Raw genomic sequence first — 26,051 nt, 5'->3', positions numbered from 1 at the left:
AGGCAACAGTCTTTTTAATGGTTGGAATTGTGTTTGCACATAACTCTGTAGGCCTACATGGACATATATATATATATATATATATATATATATATATATATATATATATATATATATGTATGTATGTATGTATATATGTATGTATGTATGTATGTATGTGTATATATATATATATATATATATATATATATATATATATATATTAGTGGTGGGCATAGATAAAACAATTTTAATCTAGATTAATCTCACTGTAATCTTGGAATTAATCTAGATTAATCTAGATTAAAATGGCTCATTTGAATTCTGACGAAGGCATTCAGAATATGTGTGCTACCCAAATAATGACTAAAGGGCACATGTTTCTTGTGAAGAAATAACAGAGATTTTGTTTTATTTTATTAAAAATAACATAATAATGTAATTATTATTTTTTTTTTTACTTTGAGCAATGATGGAGCTATAATAGACTCTTCTTATGAGCATATAAAACAAAACAGCTCCTTGGAAAAAATGAAATGTAGCCTAATATTGTAGTAGTTATAAACAAAGGTCTATTTTTAGTTCAGATTAACATTTGAGGGCAGCAATTTTATTCATAATGTCAAAATAAAACCAACGTAATGTTACTTGAAAGCATTATAGCCTACTATTCCTGTCAAACTTCCATGGTTGCAGTTAGTGTTATTACAGTTAATCCATGGTAAATGTTGCAGATCTGTGGACACTGGATAGTTCATTCATGGCATAATGTTTCTTCCTGGCTTCCACTGTGTAACTTCCACTTCCTGGCTTCCTGGCACTGTTTGATCCGTTAATAACAGAGAAATGTGAATGTTTCTCACTAGATCTCGCAGCAATGTTATTACTTAAGTAGCGAATTCAAATGATTTCTTTACTGGATCTCTTAGCGCTGTGTAGTAACAGTGTCGCTTGATCAAGATCAGCTCGCGCTGCTTTGGTCCAAACTGATAAACAACGGTCCGTCAACCACACAATAACGAGTAGCTCAGTTTCGTTCCGCTTACATTACGTTTGCCATTTGATGTCGAGAATGTTGTGGTCGCGCCAGCGTCTCTTACATTATGAGCGCACTTGCCACCTGCGCGACCCGCCTACATTTGAAATAACGACACTCGGTTACTAACGTAACCTCGGTTCTCTCTAGAGAGGGAACGAGTGTTGCGTAAGTTTAGCTTACGCTACGGGAAAACTCCTTTTCTCGAGAATACTGAAGCAAAACATTTTCCTTAATTTTTAGAATGTAAAACGCATTTGCTGCAGCAGGCAGACATAGGCGAGACAGCTTGCACGCCTATTGGCTGCTCTGCGGCAACTGCTGCAACCTATCGGTGCGTCTTGGCATGACTCCAGCGCCAATGGGAAGCCTTCCCGCGCTGTCGTCATAGCCCGCCAAAATGGGGTGTGGCTAACCTATAAAACCCCCTCGCACAGGTTGCACAAGTGATTTCAGTCGACTAGAAGCGAAACCAAGTGCAGCACAAGCACGGCAGGCTACGCAACACTCGTTCCCTCTCTAGAGAGAACCGAGGTTATGTTAGTAACCGAGTGTCGTTCTCTTACGAGAGTACTCTCGTGTTGCGTAAGTTTAGCTTACGCTAAAGGAACCCTATGTAAAGCGCCGTGCGTGCTGAATTTCAAACACTTATGTCCCAAGGGCAGTAGCCCGGGGCTCATGCAAAGTGAAGTGATCGCAACGGCATAATAGGACGGGACAACTCTGTGTTATGAGATAGGTGCATACACATATATCTATACAGTTAAGGCAGTATGACCACCTTAAACTGCATAGGCCACAGGACCTGCAACTTATCAACAGTCTAATCAAACTGAGTTGGGTAGACACTGTTAAGCTCGGGGTATGGGTGCCAAATCGCACCCTGGGCCTGAGACAGCAGGTCCTTTCTCAGCGGAATCGGCCATGGAGACGCGCTCCCTAGTTCCATCAGTTCTGGGAACCAGAATTGATTCTCCCATAGCGGAGCTATGAGGAGTATCGAGCATTTGCTCTCCCTGACTCGCTTGATTACCTGTGGTAACAAGGCGACCGGGGGAAACGCATAGAGAGGGCGTCTGGGCCAGTTTAGGGCCAGCGCATCCCTTTCTTTTGAGAAGAACATTGGGCAGTGAGCGTTGGTTTGCGACGCGAACAGGTCTACCTCTGCTCTGCCGAAAATGTCCCAGATATTTCGCACCGTAAGGGGGTGCAGGGACCACTCTCCTGGGGAGAGTTTTGCCCTGGATAACATATCTGGGCCCACGTTCAGGACGCCCGGCACATGCGCCGCTCTCAGCGAGCGCAGATTGTGCTGGCTCCATATGAGGAGGCGCTTTGCTATTGCAAGAAGGCTCCGGGACCTGAGACCGCCCTGGCGATTTATGTAGGACACCACCGACGTGTTGTCTGTCCTGACTAGAACGTGGTGGTTCCTTAGCGCAGGGAGGAAGAACTGAAGGGCATTCTCGACCGCTTTCATCTCTAGACAGTTTATGTGGAGACGCTTCTCCGCGTCTGACCACAGGCCCATAGAAGGTCTCCCTTCATATAGGGTGCCCCAACCCGCGTTGGAAGCATCTGTCGAGACCACTTTTATTCGTGAGGCGATGCCCAGGTTCACGCCGGACTGGTACCAGCCGGCTCTCATCCACGGTTTCAGAGCAGAAACGCATATCTGATTCACCGTGAGACGGAGCAGACCTGAGGTCCATGCTCGCGCTGGTACTCGCCGTCTCAACCATAGTTGAAAATGCGCATATTCAGCAAACCCAGCTGCAGTACCGTCGAGGCTGAGGCCATGAGACCCATCATCCTCTGGAACACTCTGAGGGGGAGATTTTTCCCCACAGTGAATGTCGCTGCCAGGTGCTGTATCACTGCCGCGCGTTCCTGTGTCAGGCGCGCTCCCATAGAGCTGGAGTCCAGTTCTATTCCCAGAAAGGAAATTTTCTGGCTGGGGAGTAGAATGCTTTTGGTCCAGTTGACTCTGAGACCCAGCTGTTCGAAATGGGTCAGCAGTAGTGTTTTGTGTAACACCAATTCCTCTTTTGACTGTGCTATAATTAGCCAGTCGTCCAGATAGTTCAGGACTCTCACGCCCCTTCGTCTGAGGGGCGCGAGCGCCGTGTCCATGCACTTCGTAAATGTACGAGGTGCCAAAGACAGGCCGAAGGGAAGGACGGTGTACTGATAAGCCTGGCCCTCGAAGGCGAATCTCAAGAACGGCCTGTGACGGGCTGCTATTTGGATCTGAAAATAAGCGTCCTTCAGATCCACTGATATAAACCAGTCCCCGGGTCGAATTCGAGCGAGAATTTGTCTGGTTGTAATCATTTTGAATGAACGCTTCATCAGCACTTTGTTCAAGTGTCTGAGATCTAGTATAGGGCGGAGCCCGCCGTCCTTCTTTGGTACTAAGAAGTAACGGCTGTAAAACCCTGACTCGCTTTCTGCTGAGGGGACGGTTTCCACAGCCCCTTTTCTCAGTAAATTCGCTATCTCGGTGCGAAGTAGGTGTGCTACTTCCTGATTCACCGAGGTTTCGACCCGGGCTGTGAAGCGCGGTGGTCTACGAGCGAACTGTAGCGAGTAGCCCTGCTTCACCTGTAGCCCTTTTTAGCACCCATTTCGAAGCCCCTGCGTTGCTTTCCCATGCTCTCGCGTGAATGGCCAGGGGTAGAATGAAATCTGGGTTCTGGTCGCTCAGATTCGGACCCGGAGACCCAGCCATGATGACGTACTTCGTTCATCATGTTCATTTCGAGTGGGGCATACAGTACTTCGCGCAGTATTTCTGTAACTGGCACTCCGGCCGTGTGAGCGGGAAGATGCTTTAATACAGACACAGCTCTGTGAGCTCGCGGCGCGCGACGCTGCAAGCTGTTCACAAAGTGTGTGCGCTGAGAGGCAGACACGTGACCTGCACTCACCACACTGCCAGCGCGCTCTGGGCTCATACACTGAGGCGCTATGTGTGTGCGTAGCGCAGATACAGTCATATTCACAAGCGGGGGTGGGCGCTGTACAGAGGGCACGTTTCCTACACTTAGAATATGAACGGCATGAGCCGGTTTGACTGATATGAACCCTGTGGTGGTGTGGGACACTGCATGGGTAGTGCTTGTGTGTAAGAGTGAACACTGGGAAGTGGGCACTATTTCTACACTTAGCGGTCGAGCGGCATGAGCCAGCTTTATTGTTTTTCGACCTTGGATGAGTGTGACACACAGTGAGGGTAGTATTTTTGTGCAGGGGTGGGCAGTGGGCACCTGTCCTACATTTAAAACACCTTCGGCCTGAGCCGGAATATGACCCGGTATAATGCTCTTTTTGAGAAATATGTGGGTCGCCGTGAAAACGGCGTTAGTGTGCAGGCGAGCGAGTTGAGAAACTGGCTCGTTGGCTGCTAAATACACCCTTCGAGTTGCCTCTGTTGAGGGAACAGAGAGAGCGGTTCGTGCATACTTCGATGGCGGTCCGGCACTTTCCTAGGGTGGCTAGGAAGACTTGGGAGGCTCAAAGCTCAGCGCGAGCTTGTGCCTGGATACCCGGGCGGGAGGTGGTCTGCGGCGGTTGGTAGAGCGCGAGAAAAACACCCCCAAAGCATGATGCTACCACCCCCATGCTTCACAGTAGGGATGGTGTTCTTGGGATGGTACTCATCATTCTTCTTCCTCCAAACACGTTTAGTGGAATTATGACCAAAAAGTTCTATTTTGGTCTCATCTGACCACATGACTTTCTCCCATGACTCCTCTGGATCATCCAAATGGTCAATGGCAAACTTAAGACGGGCCTTGACATGTGCTGGTTTAAGCAGGGGAACCTTCCGTGCCATGCATGATTTCAAACCATGACGTCTTAGTGTATTGCCAACAGTAACCTTGGAAACGGTGGTCCCAGCTCTTTTCAGGTCATTGACCAGCTCCTCCCGTGTAGTTCTGGGCTGATTTCTCACCTTTCTTAGGATCATTGAGACCCCACGAGGTGAGATCTTGCATGGAGCCCTAGTCCGAGGGAGACTGACAGTCATGTTTAGCTTCTTCCATTTTCTAATGATTGCTCCAACAGTGGACCTTTTTTCGCCAAGCTGCTTGGCAATTTCCCTGTAGCCCTTTCCAGTCTTGTGGAGGTGTACAATTTTGTCTCTAGTGTCTTTGGACAGCTCTTTGGTCTTGGCCATGTTAGTAGTTGGATTCTTACTGATTGTATGGGGTGGACAGGTGTCTTTATGCAGCTAACGACCTCAAACAGGTGCATCTAATTTAGGATAATAAATGGAGTGGAGGTGGACATTTTAAAGGCAGACTAACAGGTCTTTGAGGGTCAGAATTCTAGCTGATAGACAGGTGTTCAAATACTTATTAGCAGCTGTATCATACAAATAAATAGTTAAAAAATCATACATTGTGATTTCTGGATTTTTTTTATTTTTTTTTAGATTATGTCTCTCACAGTGGACATGCACCTACGATGACAATTTCAGACCCCTCCATGATTTCCAAGTGGGAGAACTTGCAAAATAGCAGGGTGTTCAAATACTTATTTTCCTCACTGTATATATATATATATATATATATATATATATATATATATATATATATATATATATATATATATATATGTGTGTATATATATTTGATCCAATATATATTTGATCCAATGAAACAAACACACTGGAATGAAATACACACAAGACACAATGAAACTGTTACAAATATAGTATAATTATTTTGTATCTAGGCTATATATATATATATATATATATATATATATATATATATATATATATTTATTTATATATATATAGCCTAGATACAAAATAATTATACTATATTTGTAACAGTTTCATTGTGTCTTGTGTGTATTTCATTCCAGTGTGTTTGTTTCATTGTCTTCAGTTCATTCTTGATCACCTGCTGGTTAGGTTATAGTCTCCTTGGCTGTAGATCCCTGTGTATTTATACCGCCTGTCTCTCTCAGTTCATGCAGTTCTTGTCAATGTAAATGTGTTTTTCCCCTGCGTTAATCCTGTTTCTGAGTATTTGATATTAAAACCTGTTTCCTTGAAGTATTCCTCATTGTGAGAGTTTCTGTTTATTACGCTGCAATATTTTAGTAACCTATATTTTATTTTAACATCATAATTGATTATTGAGGTTAAGGCAATATGATTTAATGTTATATGTTAACAGTAGGCTGTATAGCCCTACCAGTCAAAAGTTTGGAATAATTAGGCCTACAATTTTTTAATGCTTTTAAAGTCTTTTATGTTCATCAAGGCTATATTTATTTGATTAAAAAAACTGTAAAAAAATATATATTGTAAAATGTAGGCCCGATTTCTTCCTGTCATGCAAGCTGAATTTTCAGCATCATTACTCCAGTCTTCAGTGTCACACGATCTTTAAGAAATCTTTAAAAATTCTTATCAATGTTGAAAACAGTTGTGCTGCTTGATATTTTTGTGTAAACTGTGATACATTTTTATATATTGTTTTAAAAATATTACTTATTTTATGTATTTTAAAATATATAAAAATAGAACATGATTAAATTAAATTGTAATAATATTTCACAATATTACTGTTTTTTACTGTATTTTTGATCAAATAAATGCAGCCTTGGAGAACAGAAGCGACTTTTTATAAGAAGGTTTTTACAGAAAAAAAGGCAGCTCCTGTGGTTACCAGAATAATTCTGTAAAAAATACAATAAAAATGTTTGTACATATTTTCAAAACAACCTGCAAATTTGATCATATTAAAGATGTAATCATGTAAGCATTTAAACAAGTTTTTAATTTGTATTTATTTAATACCGTGTTAAATGCAACAGCCCTTTTCTGCTGCGTTAGCAGTGCCACAGTTACTAAAATCTGTTTTGTACCTTTAACATGTTCTGAAATCCTCCAAAATAACACTGAGAAATGCATGAAGAATTAAATTATTAAAGGTAGCTTTTCCACAAGCTGCAGGAAATACTAATAGAAAAGAAACACAAGTGCACAAATTGTTATAAACATAATTAACTTATTAAAATTAAAAACCAAATGTGAAGTTTCACACAGGGAACTCTGGGAATGTAAGGAACTTGTCACTATAAATCATAAGATGATTTGTCCTTTTTTGCTTAAATAAAATTTACTTTTTACGTTTGGATCTATTCGTTTTCATAAAAAATGTGTTCTGAAAGTTATATTTAGTGTTTTCATCTAATGAAGATAGAAATTCTGCTTGTAATATTTTAGAAAATTCCTTACTGAAACATTTAAAGGATGCAAATTCTAGGATAACAGAGGAGCAGAGATTAAAATAGATCATTTGGTCTCACTAGCCCCGTTTACATGCACACTTTTTAGCTATTCTGATTGAGATCGTTCTGATTGACGGATTCCGGTTGACTGTTTACATGGGATGTTATCTAAACCGATCAGGTGTTTACATGTGCTGACGCTTCCAATCGAAATCATTTTGTGACATGCGCACACAGCTTGTCTGCCGGATCTGGAAGCTCATTATTTCCCACGTTTTCAATCCTGTCAAGATGGTGCATCACTTAATCGTCGCGTTAGTTGTATGTTAGGCATTAACCGCGTTTCCAATGTCGGGCCAGTCCGATCCAGGGCTTTAAACGGGCCTTGCCAGGCTAATAGCCTCGGGCCAGTAACGTTCGCACCGTGCCCAAAATATGCTGCGTTTCCACTGCGCAGTGGAGCCAGAAGCTCCACAGCGCTTCACTAAAACACGCCCGTAACACGCCTCTCTGGAACAACGTCACACTAACCCATCATTTCACCAATAAAATGGAAGTTTTATCAGAAAACTAATCAGAAATAAATCACTGGAAACAGCGTGATCGCAAAACAAGAGCGACCGTTTGCTGGCATTTTTGTTGTTTAATTGAATATTTAAAACCCAAGAATAGATGTTTTACCACAGGTTTACAATAAAAAGCGATACATCATAATGAATTCATTTGTGTCAAAATTGCACATTAGTCACACAGAAATAAAGTGGTTTACCGTTTATGACGTTTGTGAACGTTCACAAAAGAAAGAGGACACACAATTATTCAGTCGCGTCTGTTTCTGTTTATTTGTGGTAGCCTAGTTATAGGACATTTACATCACATTTAGAAAGAATGATAATTTCTACAAATATGCCACCAGAAATTTGACCTGAGGAGCTTTAGCACTCTCTCCCAGAAGGATACAGTTATATTTAAAAGAGGATAGTCCAGTATAAAGAGATAAAATAAAAACAGGATTAAGATAACTTATGATTTGTCTGATTTCTTCAAGCGTTCATATTTACCATGTTTACTATGGTAATGGTTAGCGTGCATAGTTTTTTGCATCGGGTATAAATATTCCTACCTTATACGGTGATCAGAATCCACAACGGATCACAAACAGAAGTATGAAGGACTAAAAATGACAGAACGAAAAATAAATAAATAAATAAAAGTAGAAATAAATAAATAAATGCAGAAATAATAGTGAAAATAAATACATTTTGGTCATATAAATGGCTATTTCTGTATTTTTACATTATTTATTTATTTATGCATTTCTATATGTATTTATTTATGTATTTCTACATTTATATTTATGTATTTATATATTTATTTATTTATATATTTATATATGTATTTATTTCTACATTTATTTATTTCTACATTTATTTATTTCTGTATTTCCACATTTCTACATTTATTTATTTCTGTATTTCCACATTTCTACATTTATTTATTTCTGTATTTCCACATTTCTACATTTATTTTTCCCTGCGCATGTATGCTAATTGACATGGCTAAGCCACGCCCCCTCCACTCACTCAGACAAACATTCAACATTCGGTAACAGGCGCTATGGCAGCTGTCACAGTAGGAGACATTTCACAGGAGGCAATTGATGATTTTTTGGAGACAGAAAGATTATATATCATCTCGATGTCACCAAAAGGGCCTTAAATATGCATTGGAGGGTTATATTAATAATTTTATTGTTGAGAAGGTCGATAAGCTTCAGCTCCAGACAAAGATTTACAGTTCACAGTGTAAACGTTATAGTTTGATGCTATTTCGCTTCAAATGCTCGCTTTATACGCGTCCTATTCGCTTTGGATTAAAAAAATTCAAGCGTCGAACTAGACGCGATACGCGCGAATTTGACGCTCTATTCGCGTTTGGTGTGAGCGCAGAATAATTAACAGGCTGCGATGTCAAGATTGCAATGCTGGAATGTGTGTGTGTCAGAAAGCAGGCGCGATCGAACAGTGGAAACATAAAAACATACTCCATTTTGTTCATACAGGACATAATTAAAACTGCAAAGTGTTTAGCCTACTTATATTTGTGTAAAACACAACATTGTGCTTTTGTCAAACTGTAAACTCTTGTCAAACTGTAACCTACAACTGTCACCCAACCAAAATCACACACACACGCTGTTTAAAAGCCAAAATGACAAGAAAAAACATAAAAACGAATGAAAACGTTTCGGTTACTCACGTAACCTCTGTTCTCTCTAGAAGAGGGAACGAGTATTGCGTAGTTGCTACGCTACGGGAAAGCCTTTCTTTCTTGAGATACTGAAGCCAAAAATTATCCTTAATTTTTATAATCTTGTCAACGCAGTGCGGCAGCCTGCAGACCTAGGGCAAGCTTACTAGCGTGCCCATTGGCTGCCCTGCGGCAACTGCAGCAGCCTACCGCTGAGCCCTTGGCGTGACGTCACGACCAATGAGCGCGCTTGGCGCGCTTAATGCGTCACAGCCCGCGAAAAGGGGTGTGGCTTAGCGTATATAAACAGGGCTCGGAGGCTGCTTCTCTGGTTTCTGTCGCATGAAGCGAAATGAGCTCGTGGCGCGAGCACGGCGGGCTACGCAATACTCGTTCCCTCTTCTAGAGAGAACAGAGGTTACGTGAGTAACCGAAACGTTCTCTTACGAGAGGTTCTCTCGTATTGCGTAGTTGCTACGCTACGGGAACGCCCTTGTCAACGCCGTGCGCGCCCAGCATCCACTGAATGAGTTCCAGGGAGAGCCCGGGGAACGTGATAGCAGAGAGCCGGGCGGCCCGAAGAGGGCTAGCGCCGTACATAAGCACACTAGGGGGTTAGGAGCGGCACGGCCGGTCCGAACTGACAATTCCCTGTGTAGTGCAGCTCAACCAGTAGAGCTAAATCACACAACGTAGCCCGCGCACAGATAGTGGGCTGGCATACGTGAGACTTAGACTGATAACACTTTCGCCTGCAAGGCGGGAACATCCAGGTTGTAAAACCTAACAAATGTGGAGGGGGAGGCCCAGCCTGCCGCTGCACAAATGTCATGAATGGGAATCCCGCTGGACCACGCCCACGACGAGGCCATGCCTCTGGTGGAGTGAGCTCGAATGCCCAATGGGCACTGCAGGTCTTTAGACGCATAAGCAGCAGCAATAGCGTCCACTATCCATCTGGACAGGCTGTGTTTCGAGGCGGCGAGACCCTTGGTGCGCCCACCAAACAAAACAAAGAGCTGTTCCGAGCGCCTGAAAGCGGCGGACCGTGAAATGTAGTTTCTCAACGCCCTGACCGGGCAAAGGAGATTACTATCGGCCTCGCTGCCGTGCGCTGGCAGGGCTGAGAGGGAAATGACCTGTGCTCTGAAGGGAGTGCCCAAAATTTTGGGAACGTACCCATGCCTCGGTCTGAGAATGACTTTGGAGTCATTAGGTCCGAACTCGAGGCACGCGGCGTTAACAGATAACGCGTGAAGGTCTCCCACTCGTTTGACTGAAGACAGAGCTATCAGAAAAACGGTTTGTGCGTGAGCTATTTCATATCCACAGTTTCCAAGGGTTCGAAGGGATGCGCTCTCAGGGCCTCCAAGACCAGAGAAAGATCCCGCATAGGAACCGAGGGGGGTCGCGGGGGGTTCATCCTCCTGGCTCCCCTAAGGAAGCGGATGACGAACTCGTTCCTTCCTAATGCGCGGCCTCGCTCTGAAACAGAGAGCGCTGAAATGGCCGCAACATAGACTTTGAGCGTGGAGGGGGACCTGCCCGCGTCCAGTAGCTCTTGAAGGAAACACAGCATTCGCGATACCCCACATGTCTGTGGATCGAGCCCCTTAGCAGTGCACCATCTGTTAAACACTGACCATTTCGACATGTAGAGCCGCCTCGTAGAGGGAGCTCTAGATTGTATGATCGTGTTCATGACCCCGTCTGGCAGATCAGCGTGTAATCGTTGAGGCTCCACGCATGCAGAGACCAGCGCTCTGGATGGGGATGCCATATCGAGCCGCGGGCTTGAGAGAGAAGGTCTCTCTTCACCGGTATCGGCCAGGGGGCTGAGTCTGCCAGCTGCATTAGATCCGGGAACCAAGCTTGGTTCTCCCAGCATGGGGCTATGAGGAGCACTGAGTGGCGCGCTTCCCTGATTCTCTCGATGACCTGAGGCAGCAGAGAGACCGGGGGAAAAGCGTACAACGGGCCGCTGGGCCAGGTCTGGGCCAGCGCGTCCTCGTTCTTAGAAGAACTCTGGGCAATGAGCGTTGTCTTGACACAAAAAGGTCGACTTTCGCTTTGCCGAAACGGCGCCACAGTGACTGGACTGTTTGGGGGTGTAGAGACCACTCCCCAGGGGGAACGTTGTCCCTGGACAGTCTGTCGGGGCCCTCGTTCAGGTGGCCAGGCACATGCGCGGCTCTCAGCGAGCGCAGAGAGTGCTGAGCCCACACAAGGAGGCGTTCCGCCAGGGTGCAGAGCGTCTATGATCTGACACCGCCCTGGCGATTCACATAGGCCACTACCGATGTATTGTCCGTGCGGACTAGAACATGGTGACCGTGGAGGAATGGGAGGAAGTGTTTGAGCGCTTTCTCGACCGCGAGCATCTCTAGACAGTTTATGTGTAGGAGATTCTCCTGGTCTGACCAGCGGCCATAGACCGGTCTGCCTCGAAGAGCGCTCACCAACCTAAGTTGGAAGCGTCTGTCGAGACGACTTTCCGGTGTGAAATCACTCCCATAGTCACTCCTGTGAGATACCATTCGGCCGCCAGCCAGGGCTGCAGGGCTGAAATGCAGCCCTGATTCACTCTGACTCGCAAGCCGCCGGCCGCCCAGGCTCGGTGGGGCACGCGCGCTTTCAGCCAGCGTTGAAGCGGGCGCATGCGCAGTAGGCCCAGCTGGAGCGCTGCTGCAGCTGAGGCCATATGCCCCAAGATACGCTGGAATGTCCTCAGCGGAACCCGGCTGCCTATTTGGAGGGATGCGGCGCGCGCGCTGCTCCGACAGTCTGGCCGTCATAGCCACCGAGTCCAGTTCTATTCCAAGAAAGGAAATTGACTGACGGGGCGATAGCGAGCTCTTGGTCCAGTTGACCGAGAGACCCAGCTCCTCCAGATGGCTGAGAAGCACTGTACTGTGAGACACAAGTTCCGTCTCTGACTGCGCTAGAATAAGCCAATCGTCCAGATAATTCAGTATTCGCTTTCCCTGTTTTCTCAGGGGAGCGAGGGCCGTGTCCATGCATTTCGTAAATGTACGGGGTGCCAAAGACAGGCCGAAGGGCAGGACTGTGTACTGATATACTCGACCGTTGAAGGCGAATCTCAAGAATGGCCTGTGACGGGGAGTTATCTGGATCTGAAAGTATGCGTCTTTTAGATCGAGAGAGACAAACCAGTCTCCTGGGCGAATCTGCGCAAGGATTTTTCTGGTTGCGATCATTTTGAACGGCCGTCTCATGAGGGCTTTGTTCAGATGTCTCAGATCTAAAATAGGTCTTAACGCTCCGTCCTTCTTGGGTACGAGGAAGTAGCGGCTGTAAAATCCTGACTCGCTCAGAGAAGGATGAACCTGTTCTATAGCCCCTTTGCGCAGCAGCTTCGCTATTTCTGCTTGAAGCAGGTGCGCAGCTTCTGGACTCACTCTCGTCTCCGTCTGTGCTGTAAAGCGCGGAGAGCGACGAGCGAATTGAAGCGAATAGCCGTGTTTTATAGTATTCAGCACCCATTCTGACGCGCCCTGAATCGCTTCCCATGCTTCCGCATGCATAGCTAGGGGTCGAATGGTCTCTGGGTTCAGATCGCCGCGCTGCGCGGGATGGGGAACCTGTATCAGAGGATGGAGCGGCGTGCGCGCCGCTGGTGCTCGAACACGGGGGCTGGTAAACAGTATTGGCCGACTGTACAGCGTTCAGTAGCTCGGTCCCATCGGATGGAGCGTGATTTGCTGTCAAACATCCCAGGCGTGAGAGTGGCGTGGGGCTTATAATGTCTAAAAGTGAGTGCGCATGCTCGTGAGCGGGCGCAGAGTTTACACTTATGACACGGCCAGTGTTTGGGAGCTTTAGAGGGTCTGCGACCCAAGGTAACTGACTGGCAGAGCGAGCAGCGGGTAGGTGTGAGCACAAAGTTGTGGGCACATTTTCTACACTTAATACTCGAGCGGCTTGCGTCCGCTTCATGAGAGAGCGCTCTGTGCGGGTTACCATGGGGACCCTGTTTGTGTGAAGCAGTGAGCACATGGGAGTGGGCACATTTTCTACACTTATGACACCTTCGGCCAGAGCCGGAATGTTTGTGAGCTTTAGAGGATCTGCAACCCGGGGTAACTGTGTGACAGAGCGGGCAGCAGCTAGGTGTGAGCACAGAGTTGTGGGCACATTTACTACACTTAGTACTCAAGCGGCATGTGTCCGTTTTATGAGAGTGCGCTCTGTAAACGTTACCGGGGAGACCGTGTTTGTGTGTAGCAGTGAGCACATGGGAGTGGGCACATTTTCTACACTTGTAACACCATAGGCGTTATAAAGCAAATGCTTTGATGGCTCATATGTTTAGACGCTCATGAATACTCAAGCACCATCCTGTGAGATGCGGGTTCGCTTTCTGTATGTAAGAAAGCTGGCCGCGAGCTCGGAGAAGCCAGCAGAAAAAAAATATATTTCTGCCGCCGGAGCCGGATTAGAACTCGGGTCTCCGGTGCGGCAGCGTAATATTCTGCCACTGAGCCACAGGGGCACATATGAGCTTCCAGTTGGTGCGAGCATATGACCGAGCGTCGTGTTTCGGCGTTTGTTTGCAGGCGCGCGTGTATTAAAACAGGCCCGTTTACTGCAGCATTAGTATTTCCAGCCGCCTGAACTTAGAGGGGACTGAGACATATGTATCCCGTGAGATGCGGGTTTGCTTTCTGTATGTAAGAAAGCTGGCCGCGAGCTCGGAGAAGCAAGCAGAAAAAAATGTATTTCTGCCGCCAGAGCCGGATTAGAACACGGGTCTCCCGCGTGGAAGCCTAATGTTCTGCCACTGAGCCACAGGGGCATACATGAGCTTCCAGTCAGTGCGAGCATATGACCGAGCGGTGTTTCGTTTCGGCGTTTGTTTGCAGGCGCGCGTGTATTAAAACAGGCTCGTTTACTGCAGTATTAGTATTTCCAGCCGCCTGAACTTGGAGGGGACTGAGAAATATGCGAGAAATTGGAGGTAGTCCGGCCTAGGCGGGACGAGAACACTCTCTTCCTCCTTTCGCCGGTGCTCGTGACGTCCGCTCTGATATCCTTTGAGAACGGCGCAGTTGCGCGGCTCGAACAAAGGGAGAGAGAGCGGGAAGATGTCATCATGTGCTGTGACATCGTTTGTTTGCAGGCGTGCGTGTATAAAAACAGGCTCGTTTACTGCAATATAGATATTTCTAGTCGCCTGAGCTTAGGAGGGGACTGAGAAATGTGTGAGAAACGGAGGTGGCCGGTGAGTGACGCGCGCGACCGAGACGCGGGGTAGCTTTCTTATAACGTAAAGGAAGCCAGCCCGTGACAGTCTACTTCTGACATCCCTTGTGAGCGGCGCCTTGCGCGGCTCGAACAGAGGGGGAGAGGGCGTGCGTCATCCGGGGGGGGGGGTAGCTTTCTTGTAACGTAAAGGAACTATAGCCCGTGACCGTCCGTTCTGACATCCCTTGTGAGCGGCGCCGTTTGCGCGGCTTGACAGAGGGGAGTAACCAGCTGGACTGCTTCATCCCCTGAGGCGACGGCAGTGCGGGCGAAGCCGGCCGCTGCGCGTCGGGAGGTGGGGGGGAGAAGGAGATAGCGAGGCTCGCGGGAGGGGCTCCGGCGAGCGCTCAGCTGTCATAACCGGCTCGGAAGGCCTTTGAGAGCGGCGTTTCTTCTTACGCGGCCCGGAAGAGGCAGCCGGAGAAGGGGGAGGATCATCAAACATGGCGAGTCGAGCCCGCAGGGTCGACATTGGCAAATCCTCACACTGTTCGCAGCCGCCCGAGGAAAGGGCGCGGCTGCGTGTCGAAGCCCAGGCAGAGAGCGCAGATACATGGCGGTCTCTGTCGCTGAGCGTGGCTCTGCACGAGCCACAGGACGAGCGAGGCATTTGAAACAACGCCTCGCGCTCTTTTAGATGCAAAGTGTGTCGCGGGGCGAACACACAAACACACACAACACAGAGCAATAAAGGATATATTCGCCGGATAGCGAAGCAGGCAGGGAAAGCTGAAGGCGGCGAAGGCGGCCGGCATCCTCAGTCTGAGATCCTCGGCGTGCTGGTCGCTTGATTCGACGGCGGCTTCCTCAGAGTACAGCGATGCGGAGAGCTTCGCTGAAAAGACAGAAATCAGAGAAGCAGCCTCCGAGCCCTGTTTATATACGCTAAGCCACACCCCTTTTCGCGGGCTGTGACGCATTAAGCGCGCCAAGCGCGCTCATTGGTCGTGACGTCACGCCAAGGGCTCAGCGGTAGGCTGCTGCAGTTGCCGCAGGGCAGCCAATGGGCACGCTAGTAAGCTTGCCCTAGGTCTGCAGGCTGCCGCACTGCGTTGACAAGATTATAAAAATTAAGGATAATTTTTGGCTTCAGTATCTCAAGAAAGAAAGGCTTTCCCGTAGCGTAGCAACTACGCAATACGAGAGAACCTCTCGTAAGAGAACTGACTAACTGCAATGCATTGCAATGGACGTGGAAGCAGAGAATGCAGAGTGTATTGGGTTAGCTATGCGTACTGTGATTGGCTCATCGCGTTCGGGGGCGTGGCTTAGCCATAGGTCAATTAGCATACATGTGCAAGGAAAAATAAATGTAGAAATGTGGAAATACAGAAATAAATAAATGTAGAAATGTGGAAATACAGAAATAAATCAATGTAGAAATGTGGAAATACAGAAATAAATAAATGTAGGAATAAATAAATGTAGAAATAAATACATATATAAATATTTAAATAAATAAATATATAAATACATAAATATATAAATAAATGTATAAATACATATAGAAATGCATAAATAAATAAATAAATACATGTAAAAATACAGAAATAGCCATTTATATTACCAAAATGTATTTATTTTCACTATTATTTCTGCATTTATTTATTTATATCTACTTTTATTTATTTATTTTTCGTTCTGTCATTTTTAGTCCTTCATTCGTAATGTTAGCTGACAGAATTATCTGGCGCAAAACCAGGCATGCGCAGAAAGACGTACACTCAAAGTAATCGGATCAGCTCGTTTACATGGTGTAATCTTTCGTTTGATCGGTTCATGAAAAGGTTTATTCCACCCCCTTCAATCCGACTGAAATTTCAATCGGTTTGAGCATTTTTATTCCGATTGAGGTGTTGACATGGAGCATTTTCATTCTGATTGGACTTTTAAACTGGTTATAATCGGAATACAATGCTACATGTAAACGGGGCTATTATGTGTGTTTGTCTGAGCAGGCAACCTTAAAAAAAAAAATGGGTACAAAAAATTCTGCATATCCCATTAAAATCATGTACCATTTGATTGTGAGAGAGAGAGAGAGAGAGAGAGAGAGAGAGAGAGAGAGAGAGAGAGAGAGAGAGAGAGAGAGAGAGAGAGAGACAGAGAGAGACAGAGAGAGAGAAAGAAAGAGGCAGTCACAGAGCGTGACTGTTTGACTCAGATAAATGCAGCTCATTCATTGTGACCCCAGGGCTGCAGTAAAAGGGGTTTCTGGATTGCCAGATCCTCGGCTCCAAAACAACACTCTGAACAACCAGAGTTTTGATGTCAAACCTGTTTGGACACATTTAATTACAATACATTACAAAGGCTAATAATATTATATAATATGACAAATTAAAACAACAATACATTTATTTATCCATCCATCAATCATTTATTTATCCATCCATCCATCGGTCCATCGACCATTTCAGTCTTTTCTTGGAATCATAACATCTAACCTATCAGAACTAAAAGCAGATTGGCTCCCCTCCTTTGGTTATAATTCTCTTCATTTCCATATGTCATCCATCATCTTAAACAGGTTTTAGTAACATCTGTAATTTCCTCGGATTGTCAAAGTATTAGTAATCATTTTTCCATCATTAACAAACAGAATTAGATTCTGATTTAGATGTTGTTGTTTCCCTATATACACTGAAAAAAAAAATGGTGGATTTACCTTGAACAATTAAATAATTTTCACTCAGAAAAGGCAAGTAAATTTCACAGATAATTACAAAGAAACGGCAAGTAACATTGAATTAAAGTGGAATTTTGAAGTAGAAAGGCCGAAAGCGTTTTTCTTGTAAAACATATTAAAATCTTAATTTACAACTTTGAAAAATATATTAAAATGTCCTCATAATTGTCCTGATGATTCTTCAATGAGGATTGATGACATTGAGATTGTTGTCATGTATTCCTTTTGATTAAGCCATTCTGAACAGCAATGTTCAGCCAGACTTTTGACTGTCAGCATGGAATCTGGTCCACATTGCAGTTTATTCTGGCCACACAAACTCTGTTCCAAAACCCAGTAAGCTGGAATCATGGCATCACGGAAACACACCTGATGTGAAGGCTGATCATATTGGTACACCACCAGTTATCTGACACTATTGGATGAGAACAAAACTTGAACTGAACTGAATTGAGCTGAATAATGGCACTATTGTCTTCTGTAGAGCTGCTTTACATGCATGCTGACATATTAGTTTATATATTGAAAGGATAACAATAGATTCAATATGGAAGCTTGTTTCTGCCACAAAATAATAAATAAATAAAATAACTGCTACTTTTCATCTCACAATTCTTTTTTTCTCACAATGCCCCTTTATCACTCGCATTTCTGACCCTTTTTCTTGCAATTGCAAGTTTATATCTTTTTACTCTGAAAAAAAAAAAAAGATTCAAAATTGTGCGATTAAAAAGTCTCAATTACCTTATTTATTTTTTATTCCGTAGTGAAATCAAGCTTCCATAGTTATCTGACCAACTTTGTCTCGGTCAGTTTTGAATAGTGAACGACCCGTGTCATGTTGAGAAAATATCTGCTGTCCTTCCATAATTTTGTACTACAGTGCAGACAATACGATGTTTTGAGTTGTATATAGAAGTTCTGGACTGTCTTATCTCCATACCTTCAGCGCATTTGGCCTGAACATCCTCTAGGTTGCCAGAGAGCATTGGCAGTGGCAGCGCTTCGCATCGGGTTGCCAGATCAGTCTCAGAGCACTGGTTCTGAGGTCTGGAGAGCTTTCACACGGTCTGTCCAAACAGACCTGGGCGACCACCGGCTGAATGTGCTGAGAGAGGCAGTGCCAGGTCTGGCTGGCAGACTGCAAAGGGGCTACAGCTGTGGAGTGATTACATTTTCTTTCAAACAATGATCGCTTGCAGCTGAAATCCACGTCACGGAAAACACTTGTATGTGCGAAACATCTGCTAATCGAGCTTCCACTTTAGTTTTGAAGCTAGGTAAGACATTCAGTTCAGGAAAAAGTATTGGAGAGATCAATATTTAACTTGAAGAATTTTTGCTGCATCTATTAAAATATTTGCCCTGAATATTCAATTCAATTCAATTCAAATTTATTTGTATAGCGCTTTTCACAATACATATTGTTTCAAAGCAGCTTTACAGAAAGTGCATTTCAGAAATGTACATAGAAAAATAAAGTTAGTTTATCATGTATTAATTTAGGGCATAACATTGCTGGCGTTGAGTCATCTCTTCACAGGCGTCGAGTCATCTCTTCACAGGCGTCGAGTCGTCTCTTCACAGGCATTGAGTAGTCTCTTCACGGGTGTTGGGGCATCTGAAGTCTCCATGAGAGGCTGGATACAAACTGGAGCTGACAAACTCTATTTACCTCGGGACTAGCATCCCGAGATGACAACAGAAAAGCAGATGGGAAATAATTAGCATAGCTGCTGTTCATAATATTAATGCATTTGATCCGATTTAACTGCATTGGTTAAATACAGACAGCGAGTCTGAGCCTCAAACAATATCAGGAAGACTATTCCAGAGTTTAGGAGCTAAATGTGAAAACACCCTCCCTCCTTTAGTGGACTTAGATATCCTAGGAATGACCTGCAGAAGCCTCGAATTTAGTGATCTTAAAGAGCGCGATGGATTGTAGGGCGAAAGAAGATCCATTAAATACACTGGAGCTAAACCATTTAGGGCTTTATAGGTCAGTAGCAATACTTTGTAATTGATACAGAACTAAATAGGTAACCAATGTAGAGATGATAGAATTGGTGTTACTAGATCAAGAAAATATGATCATATAAGAACTCTAGCAGCTGCATTTTGGACTAACTGTAGCTTGTTTATTGAGGATGCAGGACAACCAGCTAATAAAGCATTACAGTAATCTAGTCTCGAGGTCATGAACGCATGAACTAGCTTTTCTGCATCAGAAACAAATAGCATGTTACGTAGCTTAGCAATGTTTCTAAGGTGGAAAAAGGCTGTTCTTGTAACATATGAAATATGATTTTCAAAAGACAAGTTGCAGTCTAGTATAACACCCAGGTCTTTTACTGTAGTGGATAAAGTAACAGGACATCCTTCTAAATTAAAGTTGTATTGCAAGAGGTTTTGTGGGCAGTTTTTTGGACCAATAAGTAATACCTCCGTTTTATCTGAATTTAATAGCAGAAAATTACACGTCATCCAGTATTTTATATCTTTAACACACTCTGTCAATTTAGATAATTTAGTGTTTTCATCTGGTCGTGATGAAATATATAATTGAGTGTCATCAGCATATCAGTGGAAACTGATTCCATGTTTTCTTATAATATTACCAAGTGGCAGCATATATATTGAGAATAGCAGAGGGCCTAACACAGATCCTTGCGGCACTCCATAGTTTACTGACGTTATCTTAGATTTTTCCCCATTTAAACAGACAAAATGGTAGCGCTCTGATAGGTACAATCTAAACCAGTTTAATGCCTGTCCCTGAACACTAGTGTAATTTTGTAGTCGATCTAAGAGTATTTTGTGATCTATAGTGTCGAACGCAGCTCTAAGATCGAGTAAAACTAGTATTGAGATACAGCCTTGGTCAGAAGCTAGAAGTAAATCATTTGTAATTTTGACGAGCGCAGATTCTGAATCCTGACTGAACTTTTTAATAGATATCATTTTCTTGCAAGAAAGAGCACAATTGAGCGGACACAACTTGTTCTAGTATTTTAGACATAAATGGAAGATTTGAAATGGGTCTGTAATTTGCTAGGTTATTATGATCTAATTGTGGTTTCTTAATGAGGTTTTATAATTGCCAACTTGAATATTCTTGGAACATGACCTAAAGATAAAGACGAGTTAATAATATTGAGAAGAGGCTCTTCCACTACAGGTAACACTTCTTTCAGTAGTTTAGTGGGTATTGGATCTAATAAACATGTTGTTGGTTTAGATGCAATGATAAGTTTATTTAGCTCTTCCTGTCCTATAGTTGTAAAGTGCTGTAGTTGTTCTTGAGGGGCGTTAATTGAGGCTGAATCATAAGACACCATTAAAGATTGTACATTTACAATTGTGTTTCTGATGCTTTCTATTTTCTCAGTGAAGAAATTCATAAAATCATTACTACTAAACTGTAACGGAATATTTTGCTTAGGTGATGTCTGTTTATTTGTTAGTCTAGCCACGGTGTTAAATAAAAACCTTGGATTATTTTGGTTATTTTCTATTAGTTCGCGGAGATGCTCAGCCCTGGCTGCTTTTAGGGCCTTTTTATAATGTGACATACTGTCTTTCCACGCGATTCTAAAGACCTCTAAATTAGTTTGTTTCCATTTACACTCTAAATTACGGGTTTCTCTCTTGATATCATGCGTAGCACTGTTGTACCATGGTGCTTTAGTTTTCTCTCTAACCTTTTTTAATCTAATTGGTGCAACAATGTCTAATGTACTAGAGAAAATGGTGATCATAGTGCTAGTCATTTCCTCTAGTTCATCTGTTTGTTTGGGTTCACTGAGCAGCTGAGATAGATCAGGTAAGCTATTTGAGAATCTATCTATAGTGGTTGGAAGGATTTTTCTGCCTGGTCGATAGTGTGGCGCAACATGACAAATTTCAGCAGTACGTAGTATGCAAGTTACCATGTAATGGTCAGTGATATCATCACTTTGCGGTATAATATCTATATCAGTTGGATTGGTTCCATGTGATATAATTAAATCTAGTGTATGATTAAGACGATGAGTGGGACCAGTGACGTTTTGCTTGACCCCAAAGGAGTTAAATAAATCTGTAAACGCAGCCCCTAACGCATCATTTGTGTTATCTACGTGTATGTTAAAATCTCCAACAATTAATGCTTTATCGACATTGACCAATTGATCTGAGGGAAAGTCTGCAAACTCTTTTAGGAAATCAGCATAGGGCCATATAGCCTATATAGCCTTTCTTACATCTAAGAGCGTTATATTTAGCACAAGTACTTCAAACGAATTAAACCTGTGACCTGTTTTCTGAGTAACATTAAGAATATCTCTATAGATTGTTGCAACACCGCCGCCACGACCAATCAGATGGGGCTCATGCTTATAACAGTAACCTGGTGGAGTAGACTCATTAAGACCGAAATAATCATTTGGTTTAAGCCAGCTTTCAGTAAGGCAAAGTACATCAAAACTATTATCTGTGAGCATTTCATTTACAATAACTGCCTTAGGTGTGAGCGATCTAATGTTTAGAAGACCTAGCTTTAGAAATTGTTTTTGTTCACTAATATTGAGATTTTCTGGTTTAATCACAATTAGATTTTTCCTAGATCCTACAGTAGATTTAATGTTTGACCTCACTAAACGAGGAATAGACACAGTTTCTATATAATGTTCTACATTGGTACTTATATCAATTAAGTTGGGACAGCAAAGACTGTGATTTGGACTTTGACTTACTAGTCATATGGTGTGTAACGTCTTGGAGATGTTGTCCGACAGAAGAGCCGCTCCGATTCTGCTGGGGTGAAGGCCATCAGCACGGAAGAGCCTAGGTCGCTCCCAGAACAGATTCCAATTATTTAGAGCAGCTTCTGTTCATTACACCATGACATTAGCCATTCATTTAGAGCAAATAATCTACTGAACCTTTCATGTCCTAGTCGGTACGTGGGAAGCGGTCCAGACATGATGATCGTTGTTTCAGGCGATGTGCTGTGTACCGTCTCGATCAGGCTCCTGTATTATCTCTTCAGAACCTCCGTCTGCCGCAGCCTGATGTCGTTCGTTCCCGTGTGCAGCACGACAGCTCCGACGCGCTCGTCACCATTTAGGATCCCGGGAACCTGCGCAGCGACATCGAGAACATGAGCACCAGGAAAGCAGTGAGTGCGCACCTTACCTTTACCTGAGGTAGCGTGGACATGCCGGACAATGGAACTGCCGATGATCACAGCGTCGCGTTCCATCTCGTGAAGAGGGGAGAAGCGGTTTCGGGTGGAGATCTCGAAGACCGGGAGGGGCGGAGAGGTCCTTGCTCTGGTCCTGGCTCGCGTCTGTGGAATCACCCAGGGTCCATGGTGTTGTGTCGGTGTCGGTGCCGGAGTGAATGAAACCAGGGATGATCGCGTCCTGGGTGCTCGGGTCCTGTGCAGAGAAACACACGGAGTAGACGAGGTCGGAGTCAAAAGGTTACTAACCACTGACTTGTGAGCATCAGCGCGTGATGTTTCAAGCGCTGATCGCTGATCGCTGATCTCGCAGCTCGGCTTGTCTCTCTAGTAGGTCGCGGATCTGCTTTTCCACCGACTCCAACTCCAACTGCACAGAATGCAGCTCGAACGTGTCCTCACCTGCACTCAAAGGTAACGTTAGACACACATCCGATATATTCGCCATTATAGCAGATGTGCTATAATGGCGAATTATAGCTTTCAGTGATACGGGTGTAAATAAGACGATCGATAGGCGAGACCACGCGTGCAATGCTAGCGGGCTAAGGCTAGTAGCAGAAGTTTGGAAAGTTGGATATAAGTAGCGATATCAAAGCAATCCGATTGTTTTTTATAGAGAATAGTATCGGAGATATGTTCACACGCTGTAAAAATAGAAAATGTTCGTTTGTAAATGAGTGTAAAGAAGAAAATCAAGGATTATGAATCAATTCGACGGAGCTCCAAACACAAACAACGTGCTCAGTCGCGACCCCGCACTCAGAATAAGACATAAGAGGCAAACAGCTGGGTCCATGGTTTAAAAAGGTCTAATGTTCTGCCAAAGAGTGGCTTGACTTGATAATCCAGATTCAAAAGGCTTGACACAGCTGAACAGTAAAATCATATTTAATAAACAAAAGAAATAATAACAGGAAACACCAACATGAAACGTCAACACAAGAAAATGAGCAGCGGATGACTGAGGATTTAAATACATTATAAATGACAAGGGACTAATGATAGACAGGTTGACATGGTAACAAACAAACTAACAAGATAACAAAAATATGTTCTTAGAATGGTTTGCTAACATTCCCATTAGGTATTTTAAACGTTGAAAATGTCCAGTTTTTTTAATGTATTAAGAATGTTTTTTTTCTTGGTTAAAAAAAAAAAAGTCTGTTTTGAACGTTCAGAAAACATTCAGAAATAAAGTTTTCATAACTTCATGGGAATGTTAGCAAAACATTCTAAAAACATATTTTTGTTGTCCGGTAATGTTGTTCTAAGAACGTTTTCTCTCAACATTGAGAACATCAGTCAAGTACAAATAACATCACAAGGACGTTCCATGAACGTTGTTATAAGAACGTTTTCACTCAACATTATGAGAACATCAGTCAAGAACAAATAACATCACAAGGACGTTCTAAAAAGTTTGTTCTAAGAATGTTTTCTCTCAACGTTACGAGAATCTATTTTAACTATATAAACATTATAAGACCGTTCCAGAAACATTATTTCAGGAGAGTTTTTTACTAACATTTACATAACTTTTACATAATGTTGGTGAAAGTTATGGGAATGTTCCCTGTTAGCTGGGAATAGAGACCAGGGGCCGTATTCACAAAGCATTTTATCTTACCACTAGGAGTACTCCTAAATCGCACTAAAAGATTTTAGCTAGGAGTTTTCTCTTAAAAGTTATTCACAACGCCTTTCAGACCTACTCTTAGTAAAGAAAAATGACAACTCCTAAACTAAGAGTGACTCTTTGTTGCTATGGATGACGTCATTACTCATGCACGAGCTTGACTGAAGTGAACACCTTGATTGGCTGATGATTGTAACGCGGGGATGATTCCAAACACCTCCCCTACGATGATGAGTGACAGGTGACAGGTCTGAGAATGCGTGCGCTACACAAGTAGTGCGAAGGACGGAAGATGATGAAAAACTGAATAAATAGCCTAAATGAATAAAGAGTAAGGCAAAACAAATAGCCTAGCAGCCTAATGAAACATATGGATTGATGCAATATCTTTGCAACATTATTAAATTATTCTGTCACTATATGCCTCTGCCTACGTTTGCAAAGAGAAGAACATTTTAATTTGATTCACAATGAAACATTACAATTAGTTTACATGCAATGAGTAGCCTAGTTTTAGTTGTTGTTGGTGGCGTTATTGCATCCCTAGTTATGCCTACAATGCAAAATTGTTCCCTCGCGATTGGAAGCTCCTGTAGCCGCCGTATACGCATTTCAAAACATCGCAACGTGAAATGCCACAAAAAGCGGTTTGTGAATAGGTCTTAGTGAGTTAGGAGTCCTCTCGACTTCTTTTAAGCTGTCCCAGGCTTAGGTGCTACTTTTAGGGCTAAAATGCTTCGTGAATTACTCTTAGTCAAAAAAATTAGGAGTCCTAAAGTTACGAGTGACACGCCCATTATTTTTAGGAGTTGCTCCTAAATTCGCCAGTTAGGAGCTACTTTTAGCCTTAAAATTCTTTGTGAATACGGCCCCAGGACTGCGTTCAGCCCAGACAAAAAGTTGCAAAATGTTTTTTAAACAGAAACGGTGGTGCGTTGAACACCCTGTATCAAAGGCAGTGAAGGATACATCTATTCTGCCTTCAAAAATCAATCAGATGAATGTATCTCAGGAGACAGGTGAAGAGAAGCTAACATTGGATTTGGATGTGCCTTGATGCCTTTCTACCTTGGAATGCATCCTCCAAAGGCAGCATTTTTAGGCTTTTGAATGTCTGTGTTTGTCTCTTTCTCTCTCTCTCTTGCACGCTCTATCTTTTTTTTTGTAGGGTGTGCAGGTTATTCTGGGTCTGGCTACTGGACTTGTGTTGAGAGTGCAGTTGGAATGTTGTCTTAGCCCGCTCTGCATTGAAAATGAGCCATTAATGCTACATTTAATGCAGGGTTTTTGCAGTTATGATGCTTTGATGCTTGTGTTGTCTGTTCTTTGAATTTGTTGAATTAATATTCCTTGTGTTCAAGAACTACAGATTGTTTTTTTTGTTTGTTTTTTTGAATCCATATAATAATTTATAATGTTTTTCTTCTGTGGTTGACTTTTTTTTCTGCTTAAGAATTATTGTGGCAATATCGAATCATATTGTTTAAATTAAATTATTTGTTGTAAGGTAATGAAAGCTTTAGCGTAAGTCCTGCCAGGAACAATTTTTATGTCACTTATTACCTTCACATCTAACCAATCGTGTTCTAATACTTGCAGTATAAAAGATTGGTACTTACACACGTCTGAGTTCGCAGATGCTGACACCATCAATTAGTTTGCAGAAACCGACGCCGGCGTTCACTCACCTGTGTCTCGATTGCAACCATAA

Source organism: Squalius cephalus, assembly GCF_949319135.1.
Source record: "Squalius cephalus genome assembly, chromosome: 3".
Taxonomy (NCBI): domain Eukaryota; kingdom Metazoa; phylum Chordata; class Actinopteri; order Cypriniformes; family Leuciscidae; genus Squalius; species Squalius cephalus.
Note: the sequence above shows the minus strand (reverse complement) of the source record.